Raw genomic sequence first — 18,532 nt, forward strand, 5'->3', positions numbered from 1 at the left:
GCATTGGTATGAAGCATCTGGGATTTCTGAAAAAAGTGATGATGTGGTGTAGTGTGTGGGGTGTCGTATTGTGGGTCCTTTGTTTATTAATGATACATTAACAGAAGTCGAATTGTCGAATGTGGGAAGAAATATCTTGCCATCTCTCTTATTTGAGGATGGGACATTGCCTGTCTTCTACCAACACGATGGTGCACTTCCACATTATGGAAATTATATTCGTGAATATTTGGATGTGCAGTTTCCCAACTGTGGATCGGTAGACGTGGTATTGTGGAGTGGTCACCATGTTCCCCTGGCTTTACCCCCTAGCTTTTTATTTTTGAAGGCATCTCAAGTCCGTTGTGTATCCAATAAAATTCTGGATATTGACCACCTAAAGGAACGCATAACAAACTCGTGTTCAAGCACACCTGTTAGCAAGGGCGCCGATTTCTCTGTAAATTTGGGGGGCCCATTCAGATGCAGAAGGTATATATATACAGTAGGGGGCCCACATGACCTTTGGGGGCCCTTGGCCCCCCAGGATCGGCGCCCTTGCCTGTGAGTAAGGTTTCGGATGAATGAAGAAAAAGAATGACTCACAGTTCAATGGAATGGACAACACATAGAACACATTCTTTAATCGGAAATAATGTATGGTATGTGACTGACGTTGTGAAAGCCATAAAACAGTCATAACTTCGTTATGGTAAGTGATAAAGCAAAAACAAACATTGCATTCAATTTCTGAGAAAATGTCATATGAGAACAAGGCATCACAACATATAGTTTCCGCTTAAGAAAATGAAATCGAATTCAAAATGGCGGATTTTAAGATGGCTGCTATCAACATCACAATGTCCTAAAAGTTTCCCTCACCTGTATTACTAACCTACAGTGATACTTTCGCAATTCGTTTAAAATCCTGCCTTTTATTGGGTGCTTCCACACTTTTGGACCAACCTGCATATTTCGGATACACAATCTCATAGTTCGACTAAACCCCAAGACCCAAGTAAATTAAAATGTTAATAAACCTGAAACGGAAGTCGAGGTTACCTAGTGATGCGCTGCTCACGAATGAGCCGCATCTTCTTAACTGCTCTTTTGAATGAGCGACGGTTCTTCGGGAGCCACAGCTATTTGGGGGACGTGGATCCTTATATGCCTCTCGCGAACGCACCACTCTTTTGCTTCTCGGTTCTTGGTTGAGTTATTGGTGCTCTGGAGCTGTAGTTGATTGCTATGCCTCACCGAGCGGCTCTTTCAGTTCAGTTTAGTAAAAGTGCATACAGCTATCGTAGCGTATTTGTTCTCCTTTCATGAATAAAATAAAAATAGTACGAACAACGTAAATGTCTGATACTTTGATGTGGTAATCGGTTCCACAAGGTAGTTGGATTCACATATAAAACAAGAAATAATTCGTTTAACGATATTGAGGAATTTGATAATAGTGTTTTAATTTCTCACTCACAACCTTTCTCTCGGTTGTAAAAAGATACATGAGGTGTGAGCATTCTTTTTAGTGAACAAACCGTTCAGTGTCGCTCCGAGAATTGAATATTTTGCGAATTACTAAGTTCACCTGACTTTTTCAATGATCCTTAAATATCACTAATTATTTAACATTTCATCTGTCTAAGAGAAAGCGCAACTATCTGAGCGATTTTTTTTTCATAAAAAAAAAGAGTGAGAAAGGGAAAAAAAGACACACACAAACACACCAAAGCTCAAGAATGTTATAAATAGAGGATCTGCCCATATATAAATTCATCCTATTAAATCGATGAAGGCAAAAAACAACCGAGCATCGGCACGTCTGATTGGCTACTCTCGTTTCTGCCATTGTCTGATTGGATACCTTCGTTTCCGCCATGATTGTTGGCTCAAAACATTGCGATCCCATTGGGCGGAGTGGGCAGAGTAGGGATGGCGAAACTGTGACGTATGGATTCAAGACAGGCCCGTGCTGGCCCACCGGGACATGTCCCGGTGCGCCCTCCGAAACATCATATTATATATAAAGGTACATTTTTTAATAATAAATTTTTACGGTTATTATTGGTAAAGAACCCATGATAAGTACAGTGCGATCTTTACATAAGACGCCCTTGCGAAAACACATCAAAGATAAACGGTTTCATTTATTCTTCTGTATGGTACAGTTCTGTACTATGAACACATACTGTTGGTAAAGAACTCATGAAGGGTACAGTGCGTCCTTTGCAAAGGCGCCCAAGCGAAACCACATCAAAGATAAACGGTTTTATTTTTCTGTATGGCACAGTTCTGTACAATGAATAACTTACATACTGTTGGTGAAGAACCCGTGAAGGGTACAGTGTGCCCTTTACGTGAGACGCCCTTGTCATGTGATTATTCCTGTGTGTTTTAGAGCAGTATTGGAATAATCAGTGCCTATTGTATTTGATTTATTAGTATATATTTAGCTTCATTTTGTTTGTCAAGAAAAATCTTACAAGAACTAGAAAATGTTTCTCTAGTAAAGAAGTTTTCACTGTTTATCTATTTACGTTATTAAACATACTTTGGGTCTTAATACATAAAATGGCGCCTGTATATATACAGGGTGTAACTTAATTAACATAAACTTCAGGAGGTGACTCCTGACACGGATATAAAACGAAAAGTATGCACCAACCTGGGTGTAAAAATGCCTCCTTTTGGCGCCTTGATCACGCGAAAATTTCTCGGAAAAATGTAAGAACAGCCATAACTCAAGAATAAAACATAGGATCGAAGTCGGGTAAAAGAGAATGTCCATTATTTTTAGTTGTAGATCCCATTAGCGAACAGTGGCGACGCAAGAGTGCCTCCCAAAGAAACTGGAGTCTTCCGTCGACTATTTTATCAAACGTTGAATGAGGGCAATGAACAATAATCAAGTACAAGATTTCAACAATCAAAAGTAGATCTAATAGTACATCCTTCAAATTAGAACACTTAGAATTCGAAAGAAAGAGGTATACACATGTGTGATTGATCTATTTCGTCTCAGCACAAAATAAACTCTCGGGACAATAATATAAACGAAAAGAATTCTTTAACGTATCACAGTTATATCTTCTAGGCTATTGATAAGGGGATGATAAATGAACGGATTTCTGTCCAAGTTACAAGTGTGTGAGAATGGAAAAAAGAACTTTGATCCAGATTAGGTTTAAAAAGATGGTGCATAGGACAGTCAGGCGGTATGTAAAGAAACATAACATGTAGGCTATTAAAAAAAAGCAAAGATTACATGTGATTAACGAGTATACAAGGAATTTTCCAGATACATATTGGGCAAAAGTAAGCTGCATTAAAGGATTGCCTCCTCGTAATACGTAATTCCGTGGAATATGATACTTCTGTGCACAGAAGTAACAAAAATTGATGAAACACAAGATTTTGTACACGTTGCATAATGATACTAAGAAATGCGCTGGAACAGTATACTTAATTTATCCGTTAGGTAAACCTTCTTCCAGGGATACTTTCGAGGGGCTTTTCCCCTCTCTTGGAATTGGAAAAATGCCCTTTAATCCTGACCTACGAAAAACTACATTCCTGTTGTGAATATACCAAAATAGTGTCGTAGTGTAGCCCACTTATATTTTGATTTTGTCACTGGTGTAACAATTGTTTTAGAAGAAAATTGTTTCTAGAAGAAAACACATGCAACAAATGGTGGAAAATATCCTTTCGACGTTCTCTATGTACTTTGGAGGTGGATGAAATACCAACACGGATGAAAGAGAATGTGTACTTTTCCTTAGACGTAGCAGCACTTACGGAATTATCGTCCCTTGTATGTCACTTGCAAGTGGCTCGCGGAAGGCTGTATTACAGTTTTGATGTGGATGGCATAAATTAGCGTGGCTGTGTTATAGTAGGCATCTGACAACTTGTGAGTAATATACAGTGTCCGATGCTCTGATGTTACGTGTAGAATTGCTGTATAACAGGATAGGTAGTGTTGCGTACGACGGTAAAGTAGTGTCCAGGTATTCACGTCGTGTAAAACTGTAGACGTTGGTGTTTAAGTAATGTGCCTGTGCAATGGCAGATAACCCTGTTCACGAGCTGGCAGATATATGCACCTCATTTATGGAAAGATAAAGAGAAATATCCCAGATTCAAGGCGTTTATATCGTAATCGTCGCCCTCATAGGAGAGTAACTTTCCCTGTATTTTTTCCACGCCTCCATATTCGCCTTCGGGAGATAGTCTCTTCAATTTTCCCTACATGAAATCGGAGGAAATTGCACCATGTGGACAGTTGAATTTGAACACAGCGTACTGGGAATTATCAAAGATCGTCCTGAAACTAGCAGTAGCCATGTAGTGTGTAGGGCGTAAAAATTCACATGCAACTCTAGTGAACGATCAGCACAGGGATTTAGAGTGAGCGCGCGGCGCAGTATGGTGAATAATTTTGTGGTAGGACCTTATTTATTACCGGCCTGCCTGTGTAGGAGTACGTATAATTTATTTTTATGTAATGTTCTCCCAAAATTGTTAGATCATGTGTCCTTGAACATAAGACAGTAGATGTGATTCCAGCATGACAGTGCACCTGAACATTTTGACATGTATATGCAGACCTACTTAAAAGAAACATTTCCAGATAGTTGGATTGATAGAGATTGACCTGTGTTATGACCACCTCTTTCACCCTACCTCACGCCCCTTGATCTCTTATTTGGGGCGTTATGAAACGCCTTTTGTATTCAACACTAGCCACGACAGCCGAAGAACTTGTTGCTCGAGTTCACATAACTGCGACATTCACTTCCGAAATTTCAGATGTTTTTGACCGCACGCGGAACAATTTGCTTCGGCAATGTCATCTTTGCAATGCGGTCAACGGTTGACAATATCAGACTGTGAACTGTTATTCTTCACAGTTCTTTGGGAGTCGCCCTTGCACCGCCACTGCACTACATCCGATTGTACACTAATGAAATCTACGACTAAAAATAATGGACATTCCCTTTTGCACGATTTCGATCCGACATTTTGTTCGGATGCTGTTGCATTTTCTCGAAAATTTTCGGGTGGTCATAGCTCGGAGGCATTTCTACACCCAGTTTGGTCTATAGTTTTCGTTTTATCTCCGGTGTCAGGAATCACCTCCCGACGTTCAGTATATTAATTAAGTTATACTATATATATATATATATATATATATATATATATATATATATATATATATATATATATATATATATATATATATATATACACGTTTGTATGGGCGCCCTTTTGATAGACTTGTCCACCGCCCTCGTTAGTGACCCAGCACGGGCCTGATTCAAGACTTTGTTGTAAGGGAAGATCCTTTATTTTATAAGATCCTTGCCAAAGCACTTATTCCGTACCAGTCTACTATTAATTGAGAAACGTAACGCAACCCAAAATATACACTGAGAAAAAAAAATGTAGGTGGCATACTTAAAAACGTAGGTTACATTCGTAATTCCTGTAGTTTCTGGACTTAACGTACAACCGTATATAACATCCTGCAGCAAACGTATAGCTGAAAAAGTATGTATTATACGTACTGTCTGCACAAGTGCAATGACGTCATTCGTGTGACGTTATCTGCAGTAACAAGTATATACGGAGGTAATATCTAGCTTTGTGACGTCAGGGTCGTATGTAGCATGTGGGTTAATAATGACGACATACACTGACTATCAGGACGGAGCATGATTTCAAGAAGTATGCAATATACGTTCTGTACGTATGTTTCTTGCGTTCAACCCCGAGACAGCATCTATATTGTACTTGTGCCCCATACGTACGACTAGATACAGTATACGTATTGTACGTATGTATTATACAGATTTTCCTTATGTCGCACACAGCTTGTCCAGATACAGCATACAGAATATCCGTATGCACCATACAGAGTGCATATATGTAGCTTACAGACTGTCTGCATGCAGCATATAGATTATACGTATGTCGCGTACAGGTTGGCCATATGTAATGTATAGATTGGATGTATATAGCTAATAGGTTGTCCATATGAAATATACAGATTTTACCTGTATCGAATACGTATTGCCTTCTTGTAATGTATGGATCGGACATATGCAGGATCTAGAGTGTACGTATAGTGCACCATTATTAAAGTGCTGCAACATACTGCAAAGTGCATGATACATTCTTACTGTAATGTTGTCAAATATTGTTTTACTCTGTATGAAAACAAAAATAGCTTAAAATATGGTTGATCTCCTTTGTGCCAATAATAATAAAATTAACAATACTACACTTTTCAAATCTTAGTTTGGAGCAGTGAAACTGTCCAAAGAAATGTATTTACCTGCAGGGTGTCCTATAAGTTTGGGCTTCCTGCTAATTCGTTGGAAAGCTACTGCAAAGTCAAGTGTTGAAAAGTGACACAAGCGTTAATTTTAAAATTATGGGCACAAAGCAGGGGCGGATCCAGGACGGACTTCTGGGGGGGGCGGTCGGCGGTAATACTGCTACTTTTAAGAGCTCCAAACTTGTTATGGATGGGTTTATTTATATATAAAATAAGAAAGTTTCCTCTTGTGGGGGGGGGCGATCGCCCCGATCGCCCCCCTCTGGATCCGCCCCTGGCACAAAGGAGGTTAACCATATATTAAACTATTTTCGTTTCCATACAGAGTAAATCAATATGTGATATATTACTGTAAGAATTTATCATATGGTTTGCAGTTAGTTAGTTGCAGCACCTCAATAATAATGCAAAATGCACAGCCTTATACAATCCTATATTCAAACTCAAACAAGATTTACGTACAATCATTTATTAAGCTGTTATCATCCATTGCTTGTACGATATAAAGATTATTTTACCTCATTCTTTTCCTTAATAGTATCTTCTACTAAAGTGCAGTTGTTACCACAAGAGGCCTGAATAGAATTTTCCAGAAATAACTTCTCTGTACATTTTAATTAACAGGTTTTTTTTTTGTTTTAAATGTCGCAATAATTAAAAGTGTGGTGTCAGCCGGAAACGCATTCGCTTACAATATTATTCCTACTCAGTACTCGCCATTAAAAATGAAACACCAAGAAGGAGACTGGGTAGATGCGCCAAAGTTCCCAGGCCGATACCTAATAGTAAGTGCAGAATACTCTTAAACGTTCGCTGTATTCGCTGTGTGACAACGTGGTGACAGCGGAGGCGTTGTGCAGCCATCGACTAAACATATTTATTCTTCCCTGCTATAGACATTCTGCAAATTTGGACTTTCCTGGATGCATCCTTCTTAGTGCAACATTTTAAGGAAAGAGCAATTTAACAGTCTCATACATTGCTTAAAGAAAGAGCAATGATTCTCAGAATTACTCGGAAGATATATATACACAATAATTTAAAACGGTTATTTCAAACTTTGCAATTCAAAGCACGAAAAGAACTATAGATAAAGGAACACTGATTTTAGCCAAATAGTAATTAGTAAACTCAATCACACTCAGTACCATTAGTTGCTTGGTGTTATCCGTAAGTCAGAGATCACGGTATCTCATTTCGTATAGATTTTTGCATTTGTTTAACGCTAAAAATGTCGCTAATTGAACCCAGTACCATATATATACCGACAGGACGTACCTTAGTCACAAGGTGACATGAGTGAAACACTAAACTATTCGATTGACACCTGCGGCCTTGTCAACACTAGAGAAAGTTACAAAGTGATTAAGTAAATACGGAACATAGTTCATACAAAGTATAGCGATGTATGAAGTCTCCGTTTCATACGACTTGGATAAAGGATACATCTGAAATAGCAACAAAGAAATATATAATGATTTCTCGGGATAATTTGGATTAGTCCAGAATTCGAACACACACACGCTGGTAAGTCCAACATTTTTTTTTTTTTTAACTTCTTTCTTCGGATTCCCAATAAAGTTGACTACTGAAAAGCTGAGTTATAGATTCTGTATTAAAACAACACCTTCGCTAGACATGTTCAGTATACACATTGTCTTACATACAGAACAATACATTAGTTATTAATGCATGTCTGAAATAATAGTGCTTCGTATAGAATTTTACTTCATCCAATCGCAATAGCACAAAGATAAAAAATATTGCTAGGGATAATGTTCTTATTACAGAGAAAAAGAATTAAAATGACTTAACATTAACAATCATTTTCTTTAAACAGAGATAATATTTTATTATAATTTATGGAAGAAAGAAATAATTTGTAGTACAGTATCTTTATTAGGGTTATATATTCGTACAAAATAATGTAAGTACAACTGAGTCTGTCTTCAGAAAGGGCGTACTTTTAGCCACAACCTACACTGCTTCTTTTGACTGTCTTTCAAGCAGAATCCTGGTTTGATGCACGAAATACCTGCAACAAAAATCAGAAAATATTTAAAATGTTATATTCAGTGTGCTTAATTTGGTTGTACTTAACAATACAAAGTATCTTAACATTTTTGAGATTAAATGGACAAAATCTGTTAGGTCAGGTATGGACTTTTGGGTTGCACGTAGAAAAACTATGAAGTGTTTATTGATGCTGAACAACAACTCAAAATGTATTACCATTCAAAAGTAAGTGGGTACCTCATTGGTGTTCGGGCTACCATGGGGTACCTAATGTCTGTATTTTTTAGATATATGAAAATATATGTCTCTAAAATGTAAGGAACTGACATCTGTTTACCGAAAACCTCAACTCGGTAAGCCTTATGGATATCGAGATATGGGAAAATAAAGAGCGACACTACAGAACTGTGGAGTTTGCGTACTAGATGGTGCAGTTTCGGAAACGTAATTACGAGGGCTTACAACAACCTCAAAAGTAGTTTCAATTAAATACACTACACACACGCCCTGATGGGGGTTTTCGGGTACCATGATATTCCCAGAACTCTCATTTCTAAATATTCTAAAATATGTCTTAATAACGTTTTAAAGAACGTTAGAGGTGTGTGTTTACCGAAACCGCAAGTCGGTACGCCTAACAGTTACCGAAATATGGTGAAATAAAAAGCGACACCATAGGTACGTGGAGCTTGCATATTAGACAGTACAATTTAGAAAATTAATTAAAATATGACTATCAAGATATTGTCAAATAAAGGGAGGATCCATATAGTTATGGGGTTTTCGTGTTAGGTGGTAAAATTTCCGAAACCGATCATGTAAAGTTAATAAGCATCAGTAGCAATTTCATCTTAAAATAATTAGGTATTTCCATGGAGTTTAAGAACATCATGGGGTCTACCAAGATTAAATTTTAAAAGTTTTGTAAAATATATTTTGACATTTGTAAAGAGTATTAGAAATATGAATTTACCTAAAAGTTCCAGCTAGTACATCTAGCAGCTAGAGAGACACCATACAATAAAAGCGTATTAGATCTTGAAATTTCAGAAAACAATTATTGATCCTAACAAAAGTTAAATAAGATGGTACTTATATGGGTTAAGTGAGAACCTCAGACTCGTCAGTACAATTTCGATCGAAAGATTAATTCAGCTCTAAATTTTCTTTGGACAATTCCAAGCGTTCATCGGGCTCTGAAATAAAGTGAACATTTTTTGTCAATATCTAATATAGCAAGCGAGATATAAGGAATTATGTATTTTATGACGTCGTAAAAATAGAGACCCACATGGATTTGTACTTTTGAGTATTTGCTGTAAGAAGAAGAAATTTCAGAAAACAACCGTATATACCTTAATAGACAATTAAATGGGCGGGGGCACAGTGGCTTAGTGGTAGAGTGCTTACCTCTGGTGTATTGGGTTCTTGGTTCGATCCACGGCCAAGTCAGTTTGTAGTGGACATCGTATTCGTGGGTTTTCTCGGGGTACTCTCCTCCCACCTTTGCATTCCATCAATTCTGTCAACAACATTCACTTGCTTTAATCATAATCTCCCTGAGACTAAAATGCATAATCGTGGGTCGCTACACTGAAATATTTCCTTTTATTTAATTTTAAAATTAAATAGGGAGTTAAGTATGATCGTATTTCTATGGGTTAAGTGAATACTCCAATAGTTTCTGCAAAAAAAAAAAAAAAAAAGATTAGTTAAATACCCTACCACTAAGCTACTGTGTCCCCGCCCACTGAATTGTCTATTAAGGTATATACAGTAGTTTTCTGAATTTTTTTCTTTTAGGAAAGACCCAAAAGTACAAATCCATAAAGATCTCTATTTTCACGTCATAAAATATATAATTCCTTATATCTTATTTACTATCTTAGATATTGACAGCGAATTTTCATTCTTTTGCACAGCTCGATGAACCCTTGGAATTGCCTGAAGAAAACCTAGGACTGAACTAATCTTTCGATCGAAATTGTACTGAGGTACTGATTTAACCCATAGAAGTACCATCTTATTTAATTTTGTTGCGACCAATAATTGTTTCCGAAATTTCAAGCTTTTATTTCACAGTGTTTCTCCAGATGTTAGATGTACTAGCTGGAAGTTTTGGGTAAATACATATTTCAAATACTGTTTACAAATGTCAGATTATATTTTCAAAAGCTTTTAAAATTTAATTTTGGTAGACTCCATGATGTTCTAACACCCCATGAAGATATCTAATTACTTTAAGATGAAATTGCTACTGGTGTTTATTAACTTTCCATGACCGATTTCGGAAATTTTAGCATCTAACACGAAAACCCCTTAACTGTGTTGGTCCTCCCTTTATTTGACAACATCTTGATAGCCGTTAGTCATATTTTAATTCAATTTCCGAATTGTAGCGTCAAGTATGCAAGCCCCACATACCTATAGTTTATTTTCCCATACCTCGGTATCCATAAGGCTTACCGAGTTGCAGTTTTCAGTAAAAAAAAAAAAAAAAAAAAAAAAAAAAAAAAAAATCAGTTCTTTACATTTTAGAGACATGTATTTCCATATATCTAAAACGCAGAAATTAAGTACCGCATTGGAACTCCATTGGAGTACTCACTTACTTTTGCATAGCAGGGTAAAAACGCCAGTGGTTCTCACTTTAAGGTTGAAAACATACTATTTTGTCTCTTCTCTGAGCATCGTGAATCTGTCGGAGCTGTACCATAATTGGAAAGACTCACTGATCCTTCCTATAATGACCATGTAGTTAGAATTAAAAAAGGAGTAGCCGTTGGAGGAAAAACAATATTTTAAAATCCTTGCACCAGTAGTCGTCACCTTAAAATCAAAATGTTCCAGTAGTAGTCAGGATTTTCTACCAGTGTTCGTCACTCAAATAACTTGACATAATTTATTCAAAAACGCACTGTGTATCAGTTTAGGGTTAAGAATACAATATAAAGTAGTAAGCTTAATAACTTTGCATCACTTTTAGCACTCAAGAAATAAAATAAAAACGTTTTTACATACTTTTTAAAGCAATTTCAGAGAGAAAAATGTTAACTGAATTCAAAAGTTAACTGTATATCACTTCCACGTTAAGAGTACAATATTAAATACTATGTTTAATAACTATACGTCACTTTAAACTCTCAAGAATGAAAATAAACGTTTGTACATACATTTTAAAAACAATCTGAGAAACAAAATAAGTTAACTGAATTCAAAATTTAATTATACATCACCTTAAGCTTGAGAATACACTATAAAATACAGAGATTAATAAAAAATGAAATCTTTAAGTTTAACGTCCCACGATTATGCCGGTTAGGCTACAGGAGACGGGGATAATGAGAAATGAGTGAAATGGTGGAATGAAGAAAGTGGGAGGAAACGGGAGAACCCCGAGAAAACCCACGAGCAAGGTGTTTGTCCACTACAAAGTCCACACGGCGCGAGTTGGGATCGAACCAGGGACCCCAAACACCGGAGGTTAACACTCTACCACTGAGCCACCGCGCCCCCCTGAGATTAATAATAATGCATTAGTGAAGAATGAAAACAAAAATGTTTTAGCTACCTATATTGTATTTACATGTTACCGGTATTTCTCATTAACTTTTTTTTTTTTTTTGATACCTCATGATCAAGTGTAGGGATGCGCAAGAGAAAAGATTTGAGATTGTCTCCTCTCGAAAAGGTGCCGCGAAAGTTATGTCTCGTCTCGAAAACTGGATCCGTTTCTATTGGAAGAGCTCTATCTCGTCTCGAATTTCGTAACAAAAATTCTGTCTCGTCTTGTCTCGTGCGCATCCCTAATCAGGTCCATAGCCAAAAACTTCATTTCGGAGGGGGTTCGATAGGGCTTTGGGATATCCGAATTTAGATATAGATAATCGATATTGACAAACTATCGAAACTTGTTCGAAATATCGAAAAATACAGCAATATCGAAATATAAACAATATCAAAAATCGAAAATATAGAAATATGAAAGAGATCAAAAATATGGATATATCGATCAAAAATGGATATATGATCTTGGAATACGATTTGGTGGAATAATGAGGGAGAAAAATAATCATTGATTAAATATTAAATTGAAAAGAAATAAGAGCCTGACGCTCAAATACTTATCTATCCGGCACCCATCTTGATCCCCATAAAATATCATGAAGTGCTTGATTGATTCTAAACCCAATAATAGTAATAGTAATTTAACAACAAACACAGAATATATAATTTACGCACCTTGAAATGTAGAAATTAATGATTGTAATCCCCAGCTTTCCAATAGACGTTTGATTTCTCCAAATGAAGATTCGGATATCTTGTTTCTTCTCAAGCAATAATGGGTTACAATAATCAGCTGCAGTCCAAAGCCAAGTCACTAAGTTAAGCATGAAAATAAAGAATTCATTAGTTAGATGCATACAAAATCCTACGCATATAAATCCGAATCTACTTGTATTAAATTGTAAATTTAAACAAACTAAATTATACTACTTTGGAAAGCGTCTCCAAATATAATGTTTTCATTCTAAAGTGAAGGAATTTTTAAAATCGGATGACCCGTTTGCGCTGTACACTCGCTATGCGTCCAATGTGAAATGAAAATGCAACATTGCCATTTACCTGGACCCACAACGTAAGTGAGTGAAGTTACTGTCTTTTACGCTAACATGTCGATGGCCAACCCCCGTTTCAAACAGTAACTTCATTCACTTATGTTGTGGGTCCAGGTAAATGACAACGTTGCATTTTCATTTAAAATTGGGTGCATAAAGAGTATACAGCACAAACATCTCGTCCGATTTTTTTTAAAAAGTGTTCACTTTAGATTGAAAACGTCATATTTCGAGATGTTTTTCCTCTTACATTTTGTTGTAACTCTGATAATAACAGAGTTATCCTATGTCAGGGAACGTTTGAGACATCCTGTATACATCATAAGAAGTTCCTTTCTAAATTCTACACGGATGTGGTTTCATTGAATGTGAGGTGGGTGATACACATTAGGCCTTTTGGGAGTACGTCACACGGACGACCGTAATTTTGTGTTCAAAATTTTTATGAATTGATGGGATATGTGATACATATGGCCACGGACTAGAATTTTCTCAGTATGTCAAATATGCAATCAGATTTCATGCAGCTTAATTTGGTGAAAAGCTATTGCCAATTGAACGTTACATTTACCTCTTTCTTGCAGATGTTGAACCATGCCGTTAGCACGTGAGGAATGGATCGAAATAATCAAACTGTGGGGCGGGAGGAGTATATGTGCAGTGGTTGCCGATTGCAGTCATCCACAATGTGACTCTGTGTCACATGTTTCAGTGTCACAGTAATTAACTAAATTTGAGAAGACGGGGACATTCGTGAACATACATCGTAGCGGTTCAAACTCGCGGAACCTTTTTCCTTCCCCATTTTGAACCGGTACATGAAAATGCCATTTTCTCCATGTTTGCCTGCGCCGATTTTGAAAATTCCTTCACTAATCGATTTCTCTCGTCGAGTACTACAAGAAACAGTTAAAATCTCGCGGGCCCTTTTTTCTTCCCCATTTTGAACTGATACATGAAAATGCCATTTTCTTCATGCTTGCCTGCGCCGATTTTGACAATTCCTTCACTAGTCGATTTCTCTCGTCGAGTATTACAAGAATCAGTTAAAATCTTGCGGCCCTTTTTTCTTCCCCACTTTGAACCGGAAAATGAAAATGAGATTTTCTCTATGTTTGCCTGCGCCGATTTTGAAAATTCCTTCACTAATCGATTTCTCTCGACGAGTACTACAAGAATCAGTTAAAATCTCGCGGAACCTTTTTCCTTCCCCATTTTGAACGGGTACATGAAAATGCCATTTTCTCCATGTTTGCCTGCGCCGATTTTGAAAATTCCTTCACTAATCGATTTCTCTCGTCGAGTATTACAAGAATCAGTTAAAATCTTGCGGCCCTTTTTTCTTCCCCACTTTGAACCGGAAAATGAAAATGAGATTTTCTCTATGTTTGCCTGCGCCGATTTTGAAAATTCCTTCACTAATCGATTTCTCTCGACGAGTACTACAAGAATCAATTAAAATCTCGCGGTCGTCTTTTCTTCCCCATTTTGAACCGGTACATGAAAATGCGATTTTCTGCATGTTTACCTGCGCCGATTTTGAAAATTCTTTCAGTAATTTATTTCTGTTGTCGAGTACTATAAGAATCAGTTAAAATCTCGCGGGCCCTTTTTTCTTCCCCAAGCCAATATTTTTGTATATTTTGAATGTATTCAAGTATGGAACAAAAGTATTATATAATTCCCTTAGTAGGTTTCTCAACTTCATATTTTTCAACTTAAATTTTATTTATTTTAATTATTTATTTTCTTGTGACTCAATATTTAATTGCAATCGTTCATTGGGGAGAAGGGTGGCCATTCTCAAATATATAAATATAGTATTCTTAAAATTTATGTGTTCTCGTACTATTAGTTTCTTCCACTAGACCTGGAAATTGAAAAATTAATACCTGGAAAACCTGGAAAATTCAGGGAAATTGAGTTCCATATTTATATATGAACACTGCTATTTACAATTTTTTTTTCGAATAGGGAGAACTGTACAAAAGGGTGTTTTGGGAATGGTATAACAATAGGTTTCTGGGAGTGTTGTTCGAAATGAAATCTTTAAGTTTTACGTCCCACTATTATGCTGGCTAGGCTAAAGATAACGGGGTGTTGTTCGCAGTGTTGAATTCAGACATTTACACCCGGGGGGAATGTCAACTGCTCGGGGGAGGGTTATTTTTCTGTATTTTTTTCAAGAAAGCAGCATATTTAACAATTCCATTCACATACACATCTTACCTAATATTGAGACTAATTGCTGATAAATATTCAATGAGATTATAATTTTAAGAAAACAATAGTTTGATTTCATCTAAAACATTAAATAAAGACTGGCAAAAATAGTTTAGACTAAACTTTAACTGCTATTTACAGTAACTATTTTTATTATTTCCTATATTCAGTAATTACTGTTTGTTACTAATGTAAAAATTTTTAAAAAGATTTAAATTAACTGAAATATTTTTTCTCCTAAAACAAACATACTTAGGAATATCTTAATAAAAAGTTATCATTCTTTCTCACACTTCTGATTCTAAATCAAACATATTAGCCTTGGTTTCTTCACTGCATATACATCAATAGTTTAGTTGACGAAATCTTCAGTAGGATTAGTGCCGTGTCGTGGAAAATCAGCGCTTGGCGCGAGAGTATACGACGGCATCCCCGTATATATGAGTGAGGTCGACAGACCAGCCGCCAAAGGTGGGAAAATTTTAAAAAGTAAACCCTGCTTTTCCTTGATTTTGAGCACTTTTCATTACTTTTTTCCTTTCATTTTATATATGTCCACATGTATTTCATTCCTCTGTTTTTCTTTCCTTCTTTTTTCTTTTTCCCTCCCGAATTTTTCACCCCTTACTTCGGCGCCCGGGGCCGTCGCCCCGCTTGCCCCTCCCCCATGGAACGGCACTGAGCAGGATCTTGGCCACCTTCAATAGCAATCTTTCACTTATATACTATTATCATATTGATAAATTCTATATAAGTCTCTAATCAAGGAGGGATAACTGTTCCTCCCTGATCCCTCTAAATGACGCCCACTGAATCTCACCCTTTAACTGAATTATTTTTAATTAAAGAAAGATGTGTTTACTTTAACAATCGTAAAACACATTTACGTCTGTTACTTCCGATGCGAGAAATGGGATTTAGGCGCCCTATTTCAAATAATGTAGGAACTGTATATTTTCAAGAACTGAAGTCTGCTGACATGAGAGATTATATGGAATGATCGAAAGATCTTCCCTATCTTTCCTTTCGTATCTCAACCTGTGCTAGTGCTACCTACTAATATATAATATAGGGCGAGAGTATAGTACCTACTAAAATACAAACCTTTCTTCAACAGTTAACAATTTCATGTTCTGCCAAACTCAGTCATAGCGTTAAGAAATACAAGTTTTATTCACTATTTGGTATTCTATCTTAGATGTTACATGTTAACATTTATATAGAATGGGTCTGCGTCATTTATATGTATATTGAGAGATCGGATTTCGTCTGCACGTACACGGACAGAAAAGCAAATAATTGGGTGAAGTAATTTCTACATTTTGTGACTGAAATTTTGGGAGTTTCTCCGGGGGGGAATGAATTTTCTTCGGGGGGAGATTCCCCCCGGGCTACCCCCTGAATTCAACCCTGGTTGTTCGGTGGGGGTCAATGTTGCCAATTTTGGGTAAAGTCGCTAAATAAGGGGAATTCGACCTCAACGATAGCGTAGGTTGACCATAAAATTTTCAGTTAAAAACGGGACAGGTTCTTGCAACCCTAGACTTTTAGATCTACCTTTGTTCTTATCAGTGCCTTGATATCAGATTTCCTCCTCTCTCTCTTTGTTACAGAACGGGTACTTATGAAAAAGGAAAGACACATTGAAATTTGTTCAACACACAACCAACTGCTAAAACCTCTGCTGCCTTTCGAGCAGTACTGCGAACTATAGAGTATGTTTAATATAGGGAATTTCAGTTCAATTTTTGCCTCTTTGTTATTATTAATTATTAATACTTTTAAAAGGAGTAAAGATACTGGGTTTGTTATTTACTTCTTTCATTTACATAGAACGGGACGAATACTACTTTTTCCATCTACTGACGGGACGGCCGGGACACGCCACTAAAACGGGACTGTCCCGGTCAAAACGGGACGTATGGTCGCCCTACGATAGCGACAAAAAATTTTTTTCCGATTGGAGACTTTTTTGGGTGATTTTTAAATGACGATTTACCTACTTACACATTTAGCGACTTTCTGCTCCAAACAAAATGTTCATCTGTAGAGAAGCATTATTAGTTCAAAACAGTTTTTACGTTCTTTTTTTCTGTTTGTTTGTTTTAATCAGCGCAACTGATGAAGAGTTTGGAAATACAGCATACTCACTGCCCCACAATCCTGCATTGTTATGTTACCCTTGCCCTCTAACGAAGAACAACTACAAACTTGATGTCCTTTAGTTCGCAGTTTCCGTTGAGAAACACACGTAATACATCATTACCGATAGCAACAAGATTAGCTATAGATTGCGTGAATAAAGGCGAAGAAGATGTTGTTATATTTGTCCTTTGGGGTCTTTTAATTATGCTGGACTTTTTCTTTTACAAAAAAATTGCTTAACGTAAGTACTGTAGTGTTAATTATTTCGGAACTATTTTGACCACAATATGAACAAAAGTACCCGAAACAACCTGAAATGATCCCTGAATTAAAGGATTGGTTGCGCCCTATTTACAAAGATGTGAGTAGAACCAGCGGCGCAAATCTGTCTTCAACATTGGGAGGGGGGGGAGGGGTAAGACCGTTACCATACTTTTTTTTGACGATGTCCAAAATACTTATGAAGTTGAAAAACAATGTTGTGGAGGATCAGAGTTGTTTTCAGCGTTGGGAGGCTGCAGATTTGAGGCTTATTCTGGGGGACATCTATTTTATCTCACGTTCCTTTGTAGCAATCGGACAAAAATAATCAAATTTCTCCCAAAAAACACATTTCAAATCGGATTATTGGGGAGAAGTCCCCCTCAGTTCCAAGATTGGAGGGGACATGTATCCGTCATCCCCCCCCCCCCACGGATTTGCGCCAGTGAGTAGAACATATTGTTTAGTTTACATCTACAACTTTAAAACAATGCTTATAGACAATGAATTTCTCTATTATTTTTTATAGCGACTTTTCACCCAAAATTGGAGTCGTCATATCCCGTTTCGCAAACTTATTGCCAACATTTTGGAAACTGGTTGCGAAGAGAGCTACAATGGATGAGTCGAGTTATTTCGTCGCTTCCGCTGTGAACCTAAGTACAAGATTCCAAAGAGATTAAGAAAAAATGAAATGAAACCTTTGAGTTTTACGTCCCACAGTTATGCCGGTTAGGCTAAAGGAGACGCTGATGATAAGCAATGAATGAAAGGTGGAATGAAGAAAGTGGAAGGAAACGGGAGAACCCCGAGGAAACCCACGCACAAGGTGTTTGTCCATCACAAAGTTCATTTGACGGGGGCTGGGATCGAACCCGGGACCCCAAGTACCGGAGGTGAACGCTCTACCACTGAGCCACCGCAGCTCTTAAGAGATTAAGAG

At 37.0% G+C, this 18,532-nt stretch overlaps 1 protein-coding gene across 3 annotated transcripts in view; it reads right to left on the reverse strand.

The window, feature by feature from the left end:
- Positions 1–18,532, reverse strand: part of LOC145678733 (aminopeptidase N-like) — a 166,124-nt gene that overhangs the window by 70,818 nt on the left and 76,774 nt on the right. The gene's annotated exons all lie outside the window — the stretch shown is intronic.

Source organism: Thermobia domestica, chromosome 2 (assembly GCF_964235325.1).
Source record: "Thermobia domestica chromosome 2, izTheDome1.hap1.1, whole genome shotgun sequence".
Lineage (NCBI taxonomy): Eukaryota > Metazoa > Arthropoda > Insecta > Zygentoma > Lepismatidae > Thermobia > Thermobia domestica.